We start from the raw sequence: 12,257 nt of genomic DNA on the forward strand, positions 1-12,257 counted from the left end.
CTTTAACTAATATTAACTAATTATTATAAAATTTTTGCTGTTCATGGAAGCTCCTTTTCTGTTTTTTTTTTTTTTTTTTTTTTTCCTCCTTTCCTTGAACACTATGTTCTCCTGGATTTTCCCCTACCTTCTGGGACCTTCCTTTTCTTTAGTTTTTGCTGCTTCATCTTAAAATATTATTCTCAAGGTTCTATCCTTGTCCTATACCTCCACCACTAGATAACCAATTGTTGGTCAAGCACATCTGTTTTCCAACTTTCGTCTGATGAACTGAATGTCTTTAGCAAATATATCTATTCAAAATTATTTCATTCAACATTCATTTATTCAGTAATTTTTTACTAAGTTAATATTGTATGACAGGCACAGTTTTTAGTCCTGGGAACACAATGGTCAACAAAATGTATCAAGTGCCTGCTCTCAAGGATTTCGGATATCCCATCAATATCTCAAACTCATTTTGCCACAAAACCAGACTCTTTGTCACTTCCTATGAAAATACATTTTTCGAATAATACTCTATCTGAGTGACTAATTCGTTCATATTCTTAAGTCAGAATCTTGGAGTCACCACATATCTGCATTTACACACTCTATCATGTCAATAAATGCTGCAGGTTTTGTCACTCATTAACTCATAAATCCTTATCTCCCATTTTACTCTCACAGCCTGACTCACCACTTCTCGTGGGATTCCTCAGGAAAAGCCTCAAACTATTTTTTTCTACCTACTGTATACTCTATTTTCTACAGTACTTCTCAAATGACCTTTCTAAAAAGCAAATTTGATCAGGACACTCCCCTGCTCAAAATTCCTGAGTGTATTCCCAGAGCAGCTTAGTACACAAAACTTTGTCTCATTTACTCTCATCATATTAATTTCTTACTTATGTACAGTCTTCTATGCAATTCTTATATCAAATCTACAAACCGAATACTGCAATTTCTCACTTCTGTATATTCATGCATTTAATATTTGTCAGTTCTGGCACTGTTGAGTTTGGAGAGCTTTCTCTGGATCTATCTTGATGAATTGGAGAACTTTCTGACATGCTTCCTTTTGTATTCAGTGAATCTCTAAAATGCACTGAAGTTTAACTGATTTCCTTAATTATTTTTCAATCTGAATCATGAGTGTGTTAAATACATTTGAGCTCTGTTTACTTTCCAGCCCCATCACACCGCCTAAACCATGAAAGGCACTCAACTCATGCTTACTATGGTGGTGTAGAAACAACTGGATACCAGACCTATGTGGCCTGGAGTCAAAGGTTTTATGTGGGAGTGGAATAGATTTGGCAATGAAGTACATATACTCTTTGAGTTGGTGTTAAAGAAAGAAGCTTTTGGTTAAAGCAACATCATGTAAAAAGTGACAGACAAGTAAAATGTACAGACTAAAGAGACTAATCTGTTGGAAAGATGGTGTCAATAGCTAGCTAGCCTCAACTGTGCACTGGGATTGACAATTGATATCTAATGTAACAAAAAGTTATAGAGCTCCCTTCCTTCCCTCCATTCTTTCATCCTTTCTTTTTCTTTTTTTCTTTCATTCCTTCCTTCTTTCCTTTTTATATTTCCAGGCACCACATAATATTATTGAAGGTGCAAAGTTTATTCATTCATTGATATCAAAATTTGTCAGTACCTATGGAGTCCTTTTTTTTTTTTTTCCCAGAGCCATGTTTTCTTTGCATTAGACATGTTACAAATAGTTATTTACTTTCTCATCTTTTCACACAAATGTAAGTCTTTACATAGAAACTAAAACATGGGTCTTACTATTTATCCTCCCTCATTCTGCTCTACCGTTACATCTAATGAATCAAATCTGGAATTCAGACTCCATGGACTCCTGTTTTTATTTTGTTTCCTCTTTTCTGTTATGTGGTTAAAAACTTCAACTTTCTTATCAGAGGTTCTTGGTTTGTATCTGTGTTTTGAGACTGTCTATTACACATGATATCCTCTCTGAGACTGTTTTCTATCTTTCTCCTCTCCTCTATGTACAACCTCATGGAACATTTAGAAAGGTTGTACAGCATCCCGACTAAGGGCACAGTCTATGGAGCCAGACTAATTGGCTTGGAATAGTGGTTCTGCTCCCTACACACTGTGTGACACTGCATATTACTTAACATTTTTTTGTGTGTTTCAGATAGAAATAGAAATAAAATATGATTTGCATAGAGTAATCATGAGATTTAAAATATTTAATATGTATAAAGCATAATAAAAATATAGTAATACATATAAAGCACTTTAAAATATAGTAATAAATACAAAAATATAGTAATAAATTTTATATTATACTCTTCACCTGAAATATCACCTCCTGCTAATAACAGATATGCATAATGTATATAGGTATATATATGTACATCTATACACACACATACATACATGTGTATATATACATATATTTTAACATGTAGTTCACTGAAACACTTGAAATTTTGTATACAGGGCTTGGTACCTCTCCCTATGTTTGTCTTCTATGTAAATAAGCTATGAATATTTATATTTTTTCTTAAATGGTCTTTACATTTTATTGCTCATTAGTTGATTGCCAGTGTAGTTGTATTTTTTCTGTTCATCATCATGAGTGACAGCATGTCAAGGGGAGGCATTTTAATGCCAATGTAAATGGTAAATTATGTGTCTTGATGACTAACAAAACCCTAATCAACAATGTTGAAATGTTTATGTGCATTCTATTGACATTCATTGGCACCCTCTGATATCCTTACATAATTAAGCGTATATACATACATATATATATTTAACTCTCTCTCTCTCTCCTTCTCTCTTTCTCTCTCTCTCTCTCTCTCTGTCTGTGTGTATGTGTGTGTGTAACTTTAAAACTTAATTATTGGTCAAGGTTTAAAATTTTTGTCACTTTGAATTTAGATTTTTGGAAAGTAAATAGGTCTTATCTTTTTCTGAATATCTGATTTTAAACATTGTATAGAAATATAATAATGTTTTAAGCTTCCTTTTGAAGCAACTTATTTGTCAAGTCAGAGAAGCTACTGGTAATAGCTATTTACTCTGTGATGTCAATAATCCCATTAAATGTAAATGGTCTAAATGTTCTAATATATTGTATAAATTGTTATAGCCTGAAATTTTGACTTTAGAAAGATGTTTCTTCACCCAGCAATTACAAAGCTGGGCAAAGGTGCAGTGATATATCATTTAAAATGAAACAAATGGAAATTAAGAATACTGAAAAGTTGAATGTTTGTGAGAAAGACCAGATATTCTGGGCAAATAACAGGGCAAATAATGACTAACTTGTGTGGATATAATAATACTTGGTAGAATTGCTCTTGGATTTCTGGTTTTTAACAGTTGATTTGGAATTATTTTAAAATACAAAACATTTAGACATTTTAAAACTTTTTAAAATAAAATTATTATCCTTGTTTGCTTATTTTGTTTTTACTGTATTTATATTTTTGGACATAAACTTATATTTTTGTAAATGTTTATCTTTCTCATTTTAGTGTCTTCATGGCTATATGGCTTATATGTAATGCTTAAGCCTTATTAACTTATTTCTGCATAGAAAAGATGGCCTAGCTTAATTTTATCATTTTCAGTAGGTTCTATGACATTTGTACCAACATGGTATATTCAAAACCAGTAATTCCAAGACTGACATATGTGTGTGCGTGTTTGTCTATTTTTTGTGTTTGTATGTGGTTGTGTATACAATGAACTACAAACTCATGTTTATTATAAAATATTAAATTCATGTCAGTAGTTACTGACACTACATACTACTATTTCTTCAAATTTTTATAATTTCTGTTTATTCCTTCTATCTATTCAACCAATATCAAACTTCTGTGATTTTTATAGCATGTATACATATATTGCTATATTTCAAATTATCTTTCTCATATTCAACAATTTGTGTGCTTTGAATTACTTCACAAAATAACACTATTCTTGCTAACATTTAGCATATCTTTGAACATGCATTTCTTTAATTTTCAATATAATGCTTTGGCAGATTGCATTTTCCCAAGATGACTGCAACATTATCTCTCCTCTAACATGTTTCTATTTCTAGTATCCTGTTACTCTTCATCATGAGATATTGTATAATCCTCATCCCCTTAAATTTGAATGGGTTTTAATATATTTTGTGACCAAAATAATGTATCAAAAGGCATGCTCTGTAGCTTTCAGTTGTGGATCATGAAAAATGATGCAGTTTTTGTCTTTTCAGCTGAAATACTGGGATACTCAAGTTTTAAAGGCTTCACGTGCCACATAAACATACTAGTGGCTATTGTATCACTCTGCTGTTAGAAGCACTAAATTAGCATTCCATGAAGAAAAGAGACGCTGGGCTAACCACTTACTCATCCAGCATCCAAACCCCAGCAATATGCCAGCCTCAGTCATTGTCTGGCTGAATCTACATAAGCACCCAAGGATGGAACCACAAAAGTGAACATTTTTTGAATCCCAGATTCAGAAAATCAATGAGAGCTAACACAATTAATGTTTTGTTTCAAGTCATTAAATTTTTAGGTAAATTTTAGGTACAACAATACCTAAGTAGACAGAAATGCAATACTTGAAAGTAGGGATCGATGTAACAAAAACGTACAAAATGTGGCATTGGCTTTGAAACCAAAGGGTTGGTGAATGTTAAAAAGATTTGAGGACACTATTGGTAAACACTTGGAGGTCAGAGATGAAAGTGTATGAGACAAGAAATAAAATAAGACTTTAAAAATATTTATAGAGTTTTCTTATAAGTTATCGGGGTAAGAAGTTGATGTAATAACTATCTCTGATGTTAATGGATGGTTTCATACACACTGTAATTTAATTTGAAATACTTTTATTGAGAAATAATTTATATAGCATATAATTTACCATTTCAAGGGCACAATTTAACAGTATTTAGCATATTTGTAGAGTTATGCAAACATCACAATAATCTTAGTACATTTTCATCACTCATAAAGAGATCCTATAGCCACTAGCATTCACTCTTCATTTCCTACCCCTAGCCTTAGGCAACCACTGATCTAACTATACTTATTGATTTGCCTATACTGAATATTTTGTGTGAATAAAATAATATAATATGTGATGTTCTACACTTGGCTTCTTTGACATAGAGCTTTTTCTTTAATATTGGTCCATTTTGTAGCATCAGTACGTCAATCTATTTTAATGTCAAAAATATTTTGTCATGTGGTTATTCTGCATTTTCCTTACCCATTCTTCAATTGAAGGGCGCTTTGGTTAATTCTACTTTTGGGCCACTGTAAATAAATCTGTATTTATAAATATATATATATATTTTATTTCTCACAGGCATATACCTAGGACTGGCATGCTGGCTCATGGATGCGATACTCTGAGTTTATCAGTAACCACTATCTCTTTTCCAAAGCGGCTGCTCCATTTTATAATCCCAGCACCAATGTGTAAGTGTTGATTTCTTTGTTTCTTTGCTGAATTAGTAATTGTGAGCCCTTCAACTTGTTAATCATTTTTAAGATTATTTTGAATCTGGGACCATCCATTGCATTTCTAAATTAATTTAAGGGTCAGCTTGTTAAGTTCTGCAAAAAAAAAAAAAAAAAAGAAAAAGAAAAAGAAAAAGAAAAGAAGAAGAAGAAGAGAGAAAGTTTTTATAGAGGTTAAATCTGTATATGAACAACGTTAAGTCCTCCAATCAATGAATATTGGTACTTTCCAGTTATTTATTTATTTATTTATTATTACACATTAAGTTCTAGGGTACATGTGCACAACGTGCAGGTTTGTTACGTATGTATACATGTGCCATGTTGGTGTGCTGCACCCATTAACTTGTCATTTACATCAGGCATATCTCCTAATGCTATCCCTCTCCCTTCCCCCCTCCCCACAATAGGACCCAGTGTGTGATGTTCCCCTTCCTGTGTCCAAGTGACCTCATTTTTCAATTCCCACTTATGAGTGAGAACATGTGGTATTTGGTTTACTCTTCTTGCGATAGTTTGCTGAGAATGATGGTTTCCAGCTGCATGCATGTCCCGACAAAGGACACGAACTCATCCTTTTTATGGCTGCATAGTATTCCATGGTGTATATGTGCCACATTTTCTTAATCCTGTCTGTCACTGATGGACATTTGGGTTGATTCCAAGTCTTTGTTATTGTGAATAGTGCTGCAGTAAACATATATGTGTATGTGTCTTTATAGCAGCATGCCTTATAATCCTTTGGGTGTATCCCCAGCAATGGGATGGCTGGGTCAAATGGTATTTCTAGTTCTAGATCCTTGAGGAATTGCAACACTGTTTTCCACAATGATTCAACTAGTTTACAGTTGCACCAACAGTGTAAAAGTGTTCCTATTTCTCCACATCCTCTCCAGCACCTGTTGTTTCCTGATTTTTTTAATGATTGCCATTCTAACTGGTGTGAGATGGTATCTCATTGTGGTTTTGATTTACATTTCTCTGAGGGCGAGTGATGATAAGCATTTTTTCCTGTGTCTGTTGGCAGTATGAATGTCTTCTTTTGAGAAGTGTCTGTTCATATCCTTTGCCCACTTTTTGATGGGGTCATTTGCTTTTTTCTTGTAAATTTGATTGAGTTATTTATAGGTTCTGGATATTAGCCCTTTGTCAGAGGAGTGATTGTAAAAATTTTCTCCCATTCTGTAGGTTGCCTGTTCACTCTGATGGTAGTTTCTTTTGCTGTGCAGAAGCTCTTTAGTTTAATTAGATCCCATTTGTCAATTTCGGCTTTTATTGCCATTGCTTTTGGTGTTTTAGACATGAAGTCCTTGACCATGCCTATGTCCTGAATGGTATTACCTAGGTTTTCTTCTAGGGTTTTTATGGTTTTAGGTCTAACATTTAAGTCTCTAATCCATCTTGAATAATTTTCATATAAGGAGTAAGGAAAGGATCCAGTTTCAGCTTTCTACTTATGGCTAGCCAATTTTCCCAGCACCATTTATTAAACAGGGAATCCTTTCCCCATTTCTTGTTTTGTCAGTTTGTCGTGTTTTTTTTTTTTTTTTTTTTTTTTTGAGACGGAGTCTCGCTCTGTCGCCCAGGCTGGAGTGCTGTGCCGGATCTCGGCTCACTGCAAGCTCCGCCTCCCGGGTTCACGCATTCTCCTGACTCAGCCTCCCGAGCAGCTGGGACTACAGGCGCCCACCACCTCGCCCGGCTAGTTTTTTTTTTGTATTTTTTAGTAGAGACGGGGTTTCACCGTGTTAGCCAGGATGGTCTCGATCTCCTGACCTCGTGATCACCCGACTCGGCCTCCCAAAGTGCTGGATTACAGGCTTGAGCCACCGCGCCCGGCCTGTCAGGTTTGTCAAAGATCAGATGGCTGTAGCTGTGTGGTATTATTTCTGAGGGCTCTGTTCTGTTCCATTGGTCTAGGTCTCTGTTTTGGTACCAGTACCACGCTGTTTTGGTTACTGTAGCCTATAGTATACTTTGAAGTCAGGTAACGTGATCCTCCTGCTTTGTTATTTTGGCTTAGGATTGTCTTGGCAATGCAGGGTCTTTTTGGGTTCCACATGAACTTTAAAGCAGTTTTGTTCCAATTCTGTGAAGAAAGTCATTGGTAGCTTAATGGGGATGGCATTGAATCTATAAATTGCCTTGGGCAGTATGGCCATTTTCACAATATTGATTCTTCCTATCCATGAGCATGGTATGTTCTTCCATTTGTTTGCATCCTCTTTTATTTCACTGAGCAGTGGTTTTCCAGTTATATAAATCTTAAATGCTCCCTACCTGATAGCATCACAGTGGATGCGACCTGGGCCATGTACATAATCATCCAGAGCTTCAGAAATAACAATGGTTTAAGTTGGGTTCTGTTGGACTGCTTATTTCCTGATGTTCCCATTAAACTTTTGACTGATCTGTCTCTGTTAGTATTACACTCAGATTTTTTGCCTCTATTAATTAATTGCCAGCAAATGACTGTATTATTTTCAAAAACATCCTAGGATGTTCCATATGTTGTTTCAGTCTGACCCTCCACAAAAAATGAGTCTCTTGGCAGGGGTAGAGTGTTGCTATGCTTTGATAGTTGTTCTGGTCTTCCCTTGGACAGCAACTATGCACTACGAAAGTTTAGTTTGGATTAAATTTGCATCAAAGATCTCTACAATACAGGAGAAATATACACCACCCACACTGATATTTCCTTCTTTCAAATAAAAGAGTGAAAGTTATCATAGTTATGTGCATTCAGTTTTATGCATATTAATGTTTTGATAATAACTTGAATATTTAGTTTACTTCTTTTCCAAGATATTTTGCAGTTAACATTTTAAATATCTAATTATTTTAATTTACATTATAATTTGCAGTTCTGAAATTTAAACAGAGCTTAAAAAGAAATATTGCATTCTCTTAATGTTCGTATTCACTATCATATCTTTTAAAAAGAAATTATTCTAATCCCAAATGTATTCAATACACAACGGTTTTTAAAAAATTATTTTTAACAGGAAAAATAGTATCTTCACAATAAGAACAGTTGGATTGACAGACTGGAATGAGGTTTGTTGTATGTCTGATAAAGAATCAGGAATATCATGACAATTTCAGAAAACTGACAACTAGACCTGAGGACTAACCTTCAGAATACTAAAGATTTGATATTTGTTAAACAACTTTGATGCAAATTTTTCTTAAATTTCTACTACATAGTGTGTATATTCTGCTTAAGCATGTGCATTTTATGAAACAATTTAAATCATATGAATACATCTACAAAATAACTTCTGCAGAAAATATTTTATGGGAATTAATAATTGGTTTATTTTTTAGCAATCTTAAAATATATGTTCATTGTGGTATATCAAAATGAATCCAAGCAGAAATAAATGTAATTTAATAATGTACTTTTAATAATTATAAAATTGAAAATACACCCATTTAGAAACCATTGCCCAGAGAGTATACTGTTACCCATCCACGGGAGAAATTTAATTCAGTAATTTCAAGAACTTGATTTTCTATGCTTTATTATCTACACAACAGTTGGAATGATCTTTAAAAGCAAACAAGTATGTCATATCATTCCATAGCTATAATAATTAAAATGATGCCTGACTAGTATTATAATAAAAAAACAAACTTACATCACTCATTAAGTCCTGTATATAATCTGGGCCCTGGATTCTTCACTCTGTAGTTTATTTATCTGTTTCTTGAACAAAACATATTTGAAGTAGCATAATGTCTATAAGCATGCAAATTATGAATGTGAGTTTCATTGCTTCATAGCTGCATTTCTCTAGCAACATATTTATAATCTTTAAAGATAGTAATGTTATCTACTTTATAGACTTCTTGCAAGGATTAAATCAAATAATACATTTAAAATATTTAGTGTCTGGCTCACAGTTAGTGCTGAGTAAATACAGGCTATTTTTATTATGATGGTTTTAATTTCAGAGGCTTTGCAACTCTTTACTCTTACTGGAATGCTCTCCCCATACAACAGCTTTTTATAAGGCTGTTTCTTTCTTATACTGCATAACTCAACACAAATTTAATAGTTTCAGAAAAGCCTTTCTGAAAAACATACAAAAGCAGTCACTTACCCAACTCATACTATATCCTTTCATCATATTTTATCTTTTCATGGCAGTGAAATATATGCATAAATACTTTATATTTGCACATATTGGTTAAATTACATCCAAAATAATGTAAACTCCATGAATTCAGGGACTTTGTCAATCTCATGGATTGATTTCTCTACACAAGCTAAGAGAAGATCTTATGTATAGTAGGTCTCAAAGAATAAATAAATAATTAATACCTATATATGTCAAAACAAAAGCATAAGTTCCAAACAATATCCATTGTAAAAAAGACATTTATCAAATTTATATATTGTGCTTAAAGAAAAATATAAAACATTTTGTCTCAGGATCTCCACCACAACATATTTTATCAACAGCAATAATGCAATGGTAAATTCAATGTTTAATTTTTATTTCTCTTCTGAGTCCTCTAAAGCATTTTACAGTTATCACTGCCTCCTCCTTAAAACACATCCTTGATTTGGATTCCAAAACACCGTGGTATCTTGGATTCCTTCCTACTTTGCAATTTGTTTTTTCTTGGTTAACTTGGCTGGCTCCTGTTCTACCCCCATGTCTCTCAGTGGAAAATTGACCTCTTGGTTCTTTTCTCTTCAGTCTCCTGTCACTTCCTTGATGATCTAATAAAGAGTCATGACTTTAAATGTCACTGAAAATTCCAAAACTTGTATCCCCAGCCATACTCTCTTCCCTGGAATCTAAATTTGAATCTCTGTTTCTGTGGCATCTAGTTTAGAATTTCTAATAGACATCTCCAACTTAACATGTCCCCAAATTGTTGTACACTCGTCTCTCCAAACTACTCCAGCCATAGTCTCCGCCTTTCTTCACATTGATCTAGTAAGAATCCTTGATTATATCTGTGATTTTCTCCTTTCACTCAGACCCTGAGGGCAATTCACATGAAAATTCCATTCTGTCTTGTCTTCAAAACATACTAGGGCTTTTACCACATCAACCTCTAATACTCTTGTCCAAGACTCTATCTGATCTTATTTAGAAATATTGCTATACCTTTATAATTGGTCTCCTTGCTTCCACTCTTACTTTCCCTCCCAGAAATGCACAGTTTACTCTCAATACAAGATCTAGAATGACACTGGCACTTATAATGGGTAGGAGATATCATATCACTTCTCTTGTTTTTTTTTTATCTCATTGAATATTAAAAACAAATAAACAAACAAAAAACACTTGGCATTTTATGTGGTTTGAGTTGTGGGTTGCAGTAGCCATGGATCAAGTTGTAAAGCCCAAAATAATAAGAACCAAGAAATTCCTTGAGAAGAGAGAACTGAAATTCAGTGAAAATATTTAAAATACCATGTTGATTAAAGAGGAGAATGCAACTGCAACAGTGACATAAGTACTTAGAAATGTGTATGCACTGAAAAATCTATGTGGCTTTTTGTACAAAAAGAAAAATATTACAAGACCATTCTAGAATCAGATATCACTGGAATTCTTCAAATAAGTCAGACTGTTCCTTATTCACATATGGCTCCCATAACAAGAAATGAACAAATAATCTAATAATAGATCATATGTATGACTATCTTTTGCTAGATATGATAGAATTAGGCATTGAGAAATCTGTCTCATTAATAGACATTAAGAACAGTAAATGCCCTGAGAAAACAAAATCTATGATAATATTTGCTGGTGAGGATTTTGATGTAAAAGAATACTCTATAAGTCTAAAGAGTCTTCTTACTGATTTCTTCAGCAGCCCAGGAGTATCAAATATCCTCTCAGCTGGATTAGAGTATGTTTTACACTTCACCACACAGCAAGGGAAGATTTATTTTCGAAGTTATAAGTTGCTGTTGAAGAAATCTGTTGCAGAATACCACAGATTGAATTGGAGATAGGAAACCTCAATGGATCTGGTTCTGAGGAGGACACACCTGGCATCAGATGAACTTTATAAATTATCTATGCAAATGCCAACAACTTTCAAGCCAAAGAGGAAGAAAATTATCTCCCATGTGACTTTTGGTATAATTTGTGGAAGGATTCATATGCAGAAGTAAAGCCTGAGCAAACTACAAACTGGGAAAATGAGGGGTTTGATGTGACCTGAAGAAAATAGAAGACCATGAGAAAAAAATCAAAGAGAATTTTTAAAAATAATAAAACTTAGCCAACACGCCAAGAACAATCAAACCACAAAAGCAAAAATTTATAGTACTCTTCCTAGACTCCATATAATATTTCTCTTTTTCCGTCTGATCTTATATTTTGCTTTTCTTATCCTTGTTCTCTGCATGCAGGACACTTTGTATTTTCTCTGCACCATAGAAAAGCCAGGCATGCTCCTAACTCACAGTGTTTGTACTTACTGGTCCCTCTGTGTGGAATACTTTTCTCTCAGATACCTTCAAGGCTCCTTCCTGCACTTCCTTGGATTTTCTTCAAATGTCTCCTTTATAGTTAGGCTTTTCCTGACTACTCTCTCTAAAACTGCAATCCCAGACTCTACATGGCACAACCAATTTATGTTCTCAGGTTTATTAAAAAAAAAAAAAAAAAAAGGCTATATTCATTTGGCAACTACCCATTTATTTCATTTTTTAATTTTCTGTCTTTTCTCAGTAGAGGATAATTTAAATCTTATTTTTTAATTGCTGTATTCCTATATGAG

The 12,257-nt window shown here is 33.7% G+C and overlaps 1 pseudogene; it reads left to right on the forward strand.

Moving 5' to 3' along the window:
- The first annotated feature begins 10,847 nt into the window (after positions 1–10,847).
- Positions 10,848–11,691, forward strand: LOC117084937 (annotated as a pseudogene).
- The last annotated feature ends 566 nt before the right edge of the window (positions 11,692–12,257 follow it).

Source organism: Trachypithecus francoisi, unplaced genomic scaffold (assembly GCF_009764315.1).
Source record: "Trachypithecus francoisi isolate TF-2019V2 unplaced genomic scaffold, Tfra_2.0 Lachesis_group1, whole genome shotgun sequence".
NCBI lineage: Eukaryota > Metazoa > Chordata > Mammalia > Primates > Cercopithecidae > Trachypithecus > Trachypithecus francoisi.